Below are 6,811 nucleotides of genomic sequence, written 5' to 3' on the forward strand. Positions count from 1 at the left end.
AAAAACAAAAACTATTTGAAGTGTTATAGCATGCTAAGATCTTTTGCTTTGTCACATGTAATGTGACCCGCAAAACTAAGTGCAATAGTCTGATAGGAAGAGTAATATATAATGGAAATTGCGTTTTCTGGTTACTAAAGCTTTTGTAACTTTTTAAAGTTTGAGATTTTTGTCATGTGCATTCCAATGTTCAACTTTTTTCCTATGTTTCCTCTAAGCCTACCACAGAGTAAGGGACTGGCTTAAAATAAATAAATAGCCTAAATGGAAAGAACTTAGCTTGTCTGAAAACAAACAAGCAAGCAAACAAACAGCTCCCTCCCACCCCCCCCCAAAAAAAAAAAAAAAAAAAAGTTGTCTCAAAAAAATACATTAATTGTTGAAAAAGACAAGGACAGATTCCTGAACTGACATTGTCTCCTGCTTGCTTCTCATCTTATTTCCAACAGGTGATCTTATCATTGTTGTTTTGATCCTGGCACCTGCCTGAATTATAAGATTTTGATTCTTTTAATAAAGAATAAAGTATCATAGCTCATAGTATGAATTTTTAAAAGCACTTAGAAAGATATTTATATATTTATGAATGTTTAGAGAGATGAGTTTAACAGCAAATATGGTGAGAAAATAAATACTTTGAACTTATTAAATGGGAAAATTACTGGGATTTTTCTTCATGAGTACTCTCCAACAGTAGTTTCTTCTGTCTTTTTAGAGTTCTCCCCAGGTGAACACAATTTTATAAGAGTGTTAAAATAAGACAAAGACTCAGATTTTCCATTGTGTTGGCAGTATCATCAGAAACTCAAAGTAGGTAATCTCAATTTTTCACTACTCTTTCATGCTCATGCTTGTGTGTGAGGAATTATCCATCATGCTCTGTTCAGTCACCGCTCCCCAGATGACCTCCTCTAAGCACACTGTAATTTTGACTGAAGATGTATGACTTTTTTTCTTGTATTAGAACAAATATAATTTTATTGTACCCAAATGAACCTTGTCTTTCCCTGAGAAGAATGTTTGACCTGCTACGCTCATTTAAAATCTAGCTTCTGCAAATGATGATGCCATGATGCCAACATTTAATCACGATGCTAACAAGCAGCGGGAAACTGATGACACATTTTGTTTCCTGTGTTCTTTTACAGCCAGATGTAAGTTCAACCAAAGTCAAGCCTGGAATAAAAAGGATGAGAAATTCTTTATGTAAATTAACTCTGTTTCATATTTTATTGACTTTTTCATCTTTGTGAACTCCTGAGCCTCAAAAACAATTCTGTAAACCCATGTTCACTTACCATTATTACCACTTGAAAACTTTAAGCACATTCTTTACTTGCTCACCTTAGCCTTCATACAACTGCAAAAATTGTTAGCCAGATCCTGATCAAAGTCAACTGAAAAAAAATAAATGTATGATATCTTTAATAATCTAACTTTTGAAGTATCTGCACATTTTCAAATGAGAGCCTTTGATTGTTTGCTTGGTTAAACCAGCATTGTTATGCCACATTTGATAGGATATAGCTACAGCACTTCTCTTTCTTAAGTTTGCGTATTTTAGCAGTCAATGTGCATCTCTCTGCTCGATGGTCTTGAAGCATCTTTTTAGATGAAGTACGTCTTCACTGTTCCTTGTTCCTTTCTTATTTTTGGCAGAGAGCTACCTTTTGAATCTTCTTTGCCTTTTTTTTTTTTTTTCTCAATTATGTATTTATTTGTAATAGTGCTTAAAGCCCATAAGTATATTTTATCAATTGAAAATAAAACTAAATAAGCAAGATTCTTCTGCTGATTTGGTAAGGAATGGCTAACCCAAGCTCAATATATTGTGATAGAGGAGTACAGTATATTTCTTTGTTATACAAGTAGCCACCTTTATTAGATGAATTTCACATAGTGCTGTTCTCTATTCCATTTTGGTTGAAGATGAATTCTTGTTACTTTTCTTATTGTAGTCACTGAAGGAAGCTTAATATACATACAATTATGTAAAATAATTAAGGAAAAAATCAGAACCCATTACTTTTCACAAAATTATAAAACACAAGAAACTCAGAAATAATAAATGCCAGAAAGCAAGTTGTCTGTGCAGTCTGCATTTAGGTCTCTTTATTGCATCCCTATCTTAATTGCATAATCACATTTACACACCTTATTCATGGCCCAGAAAGAACAGTGCTCACTAATGAGCAGATGTTCACATTCCTGGTTCTTCCTAATCACTCCATGTGTAAGTTACTCAGGTATAAGTTACTGATGACCATTAAAACCTGTTAACTGTATAAAATTAACCCTTTGCTTAACACATTTTCCTTTAGTGCCCACAACTAGTACAACTAATTACTCAACAGAATTAGTTTTTATTATAAAATGATAGAGCAGTATACAGTTCTTTTTTTTTTTTTTCCAAAATATAAATTAATTTTAATTAACTTTGCACATTAATTTCTTGCCTTAGTAAAACTGGGTGTCCAATAGAGTACAAAATAAAACATTGATGACAGGTTCCATTTAACAGGCTCTAGCATATCTTTGCTGGTCTTCAACTGCTGTTTCAGAGTGAGAGCAGGTCTCACAGAGGTTCTGTTTCTACCAGCCCACTGTGGATGCAATATCGTGCTGCAGATGCCACTAGGCAACAATGTTCAAGCAAATGATATCAATCATCTAGTCAATGTAGTCACTTCAGTCTTCAAACCTATGAAATATCTAATTCAAACCTATATAATGTCAGAGAGAAACTCTATCAATTAATTTAATTCAGTTCTGGACTCATCGTGTCATATCATCACATGATACACTTGTTGGAAATTTCCATGTAGTTTTTGCTCCATAGATGATTCCATTTTTTCCTTCCACTTTGTGTGGCTGTGACTTCAGTATCTGCTAAGAATGTCATCAAATACCATTATAACTTCCAACATCACTATTGTCATATGATCAATCTTGCTTTCTGTTCCTTGCACTTTTTATCCTGGTCCTTGGTTCTTTGTCCTACCTGTCCTAATTTCCCCAAACTGACTCATCATTCCTAACCCAGTCTCCACTTCTGATGTAATTCCCATTTTCCTAGTCTTATTCCTAGAGAAATCCATTTTCTCTCTCCTGGTGTTCCATGTGATATCAATTCCAGATATGTATTTTTTCTCACTGCCTTCTAGTTTTAAACTAATCTCTATATTCCTCTTCAATCTATCAGCATTTCTTTAGTTTTTCACAAGTCTTCTGCTAAATCCTGTCTTCTGTTATTGCCAGTTCTCCTGCCATCTTTGCTCTTTGTTCTTCATTATGTCTAACTCTATTCTCTTTCAAATTACCCTAGTTTTCATCTATTTTCATTCAGTGTCTCCTAATTGCTTATCTGTCTTTATGATATTTCCTCAAGAAAATTGTAAAAACCTGTCTCAGTGTGGTGGTTTTACGTGGGTGGGCAGCTGAATTCCACCATGGCTGCTCTCTCATTCCCCCTCCTGAAAGAGGAAAGGGGGTTGGGAAATACAGTGCAAAGGGCTCAAGGGTTGAGATAAGGACGGGGAGATTGCTCAGCAGTTATTGTGATGGGCAAAACAGACTCAGAGTAGGGAGATAGTAAGATTTATTACCTATTACTAACAAGCTAAAGAAGTGAGAAAGAAAGGAAATAAATTTAAAACACCTTCCCCTCCATCCACCCTCTTCTACCTCCTACCCCCAAGCAGTGCAGGGGAATGGAGAATGGGGGCTGTGGTCAGTCCCTAACGCTTCATCTCCACCTCTCCTTCACGGTCACTCTCTGCCCCTGCTCCACGTGGAGTCCCTCCACAGAATGATGCCTGTTGTGAAAACATGGTAGTAACATTACTTTTAGTTGCTTTGTCTGATGCTGGATTCCAAATCTTTAAGATCAGAACAAAAAAAAAGCCATAGGTGAAACCTGCAAAGTGCAGATGAATCCTTTCAAATGTATGAATGAGATTAGGAAAACCTTTATCAAGCACAGGAAATACTGTTTTTCAAGACTTTGCAAATTAGACATATTTGTATAGTTTTTTATAGATTTTCTGTAACATAAATTAATTCCTCTGACAAAAAACAACTTTTATGAAGACAAGGAGCATGAGGATAGAAAGAGTATAATATAGTTTCTCTGCAGCATAATTTGAAAATTAGTAAAATACCGGACTTTTATGAAAGCAGTTTGCTAGACTAACTCAGAAAATTCTATATAAAACTAAAAAGCTAAACATTTTCTATGCCTGAGACTTTGTGCAATACAGTAAGCTTGATGCAGGATACAGATACATAATACCACTCAGAACAAAGAAGTGTCCTTTAGACTCTTTAAAAACTGCAGCCTGACAGTCTCAGTTACTTCACACATGAAAGACACAATGGAAAATATAAACTTGGTCACAGTTCACATGAAAGAATATCAAGGAGAATTCTTAATCAATTAAAAGAGCTGTTGTGACTAAGCTGATAAAAATTTTATTTGTATGCCATGATCCAAAATTCACTGACTTTTTAAAGAGTCTATTGACTTCTGTGTCTTTTAAAAGGAGTTTGAGTGCCTTTTTCTGAGAGATTACTGCAGGATATGGAACTCTTAAACTGTTCAGTCTTTGCTTGAACAGAACATTGTTCAGATTGATATATAACATTTCAACTTAAAGTGAAACCTCAAACACCTAAAATACAGCAGCATTATTAAAACAAAACAAAACAAAACATAAAACAAACAAACAAAAAACCCCACATAACTATGATTAAATCATTAATGCAAAAGCTAAGTTTTAATTTATGCATAGGCATTTTAACAAAACTTGGTCAGTATTAATATCTCTTAATTTCAGGTAGATAAATGGGTTTTGAATTCCAGACTTTCATCTCAGAGCTCTTTAATAATTGCCATATTATACATGAGAGTGCACTTCAACATGAAGTGACTACATTTTTATTTAACTGTTATATTCAGAGCTGTATAGATATGATTCAGCTAGCTGAATAAAGAGCTGTATACAACTTCTATACGAGCATTCTGTATAAACAGATTCATATTTTGACCATCAGAAGATCACTATAGTTCAGCTAATAGGGTCATTTGCCACAGTTCCTATTGGCCTTCTGACCTCAAAATACAGCTGGGTTAAGAAAGACCTAGCTACTGTCATTCCTGTTCATCTGTATCCCTGTTGTGGTTTAACCCAGCTGGCAGCTAAGCACCACACAGCCGTTCACTCCCCCACCACCACTCCTCACTCCCCTCAGTGGGTTGGGGAGACAACTGGGGAAAAAAAAAAGTGAAAGATTGCAGGTTGAGATAAAGACAGTTTATTAGGACAGAAAAGAAAGAGAAATAATAATAATAATGATACTACTACTACTACTACTAATGTGTACAAAACAAGTGATGCACAATGCAATTGCTTACCACCTGCTGACTGATGCCCAGGCTGTCACTGAGCAGTTGGTCCCCCCACCCCAGCTAGCCACCCCATATTAACTGTTCAGCATGATGTCAGATGGTATTGAATACCCCTTTGGCCAGTTGGGTTCAGCTGTTCTGGGTCTATCCCCACTCAGCTCCTGCTGCATACCCAGCCTGCCCGCTGGCAGGGCAGTGTGAGAAGCTGAAAAGTCCTTGGCTTAGTGTAAGCACTGCTCTGCAACTATTAAAACATCAGTGTGATATCACTGAATCCCAAACACAGCACCATACTAGCTTCTAGGAGGAAAATTAACTCTATCCTAGCCAAAACCAGGACATTCTCCTATAATACCAGAGTAGCATAAGGAAATGCAAAGGATAGAAGATAGAAGTAATAAATTATTTTTCCCCTGAAGGAACACAAAATTTTCTGTGGCAACCACTGAAAATAACTGAAAAATAAAAAGGTAAACACATGCAGTTCAGAAGATCCAGTGTGCTTTCAGGCAGCACTGCTGCTCACGAAAGGATGTAGTGTGCTGGCTGAAAAATCCTTTAGGTTTCTGCTAATCTGCTGTTTGGCATACTAAATGAGGTTCACTAGTTTAGGCATAATGCTTTCTGATGAGCTATGCTGTCTTTGGTTCTTGTGAAACTTTGACACATGTAACTCCTTGAAGAAATAACCACTTTTATATGACAATGTTTAATAATTTATTTATTTTTAATTAACCATGTACAAAAGGAATCATTCCGAGCTAGCACACTGCAATGCTTATGCTCAGGAACTGGAAAAATAAGAAACATCACCGGCATCTATTTTTTTCTGATTACAGTTCCAAGCTAGCAGACTTAAACATGAACTTTCTGAATTTGGAGGCTCATTTGGAAATGAAATTTCCAGTTTAAATCTTGCAAGGCTTTTCTTGTTTAATACAGATAAAAGATCAAAACTTCTGAGATTCTTATATAATTCTGACAGCCTTTTTACATTTTTTTTTTTCCCATGGAATATAAATATGTTCTAGCTATATCAGCCTGTAGTATTTAAATTAAAATTTGAAAAGGAGACAGGTTGCAAATATAAGTAAATAAATTATGCAGAAATTCAAAAATGCTGCTAAATGCAGTGTTCACCTATCTAAGCAAAAGTACAAAAAACTTAAGAACCTGAATATTTACAGATACATTAAAAAATATTTCCCCTTTAAAACACAAGTGATAATATTTCCCCCCTTCCTTCCTTTTATGTATATATATACATATTTATATACACAAAAATATGCACACTGAGCTTGACTATATTTGACTGTATAAGCACTGATATCTGTGCCATGTCACTGAAGTGCTCTTCTGAAGAGTTCTAAGTCCACATATACTATAATAATTTTGTTACAGTCC

At 35.3% G+C, this 6,811-nt stretch overlaps 1 long non-coding RNA gene across 2 annotated transcripts; it reads right to left on the minus strand.

The window, feature by feature from the left end:
* Positions 1-424: 424 nt before the first annotated feature.
* LOC137850157 (uncharacterized) lies at positions 425-5,458 on the minus strand. Of its 2 annotated transcripts, none has more exons than XR_011092306.1 (3): positions 5,414-5,458; positions 1,345-1,397; positions 425-1,176 (listed from the first exon to the last, which is right to left on the minus strand). It is a non-coding gene; the product is annotated as an uncharacterized lncRNA (long non-coding RNA). The 2 variants fall into 2 exon arrangements; XR_011092307.1 differs by having other exon boundaries at positions 1,299-1,397; positions 5,414-5,454.
* Positions 5,459-6,811: the final 1,353 nt, after the last annotated feature.

The sequence above is a fragment of the Anas acuta genome, chromosome 1, assembly GCF_963932015.1.
Source record: "Anas acuta chromosome 1, bAnaAcu1.1, whole genome shotgun sequence".
NCBI classification, from domain to species: Eukaryota; Metazoa; Chordata; class Aves; order Anseriformes; family Anatidae; genus Anas; species Anas acuta.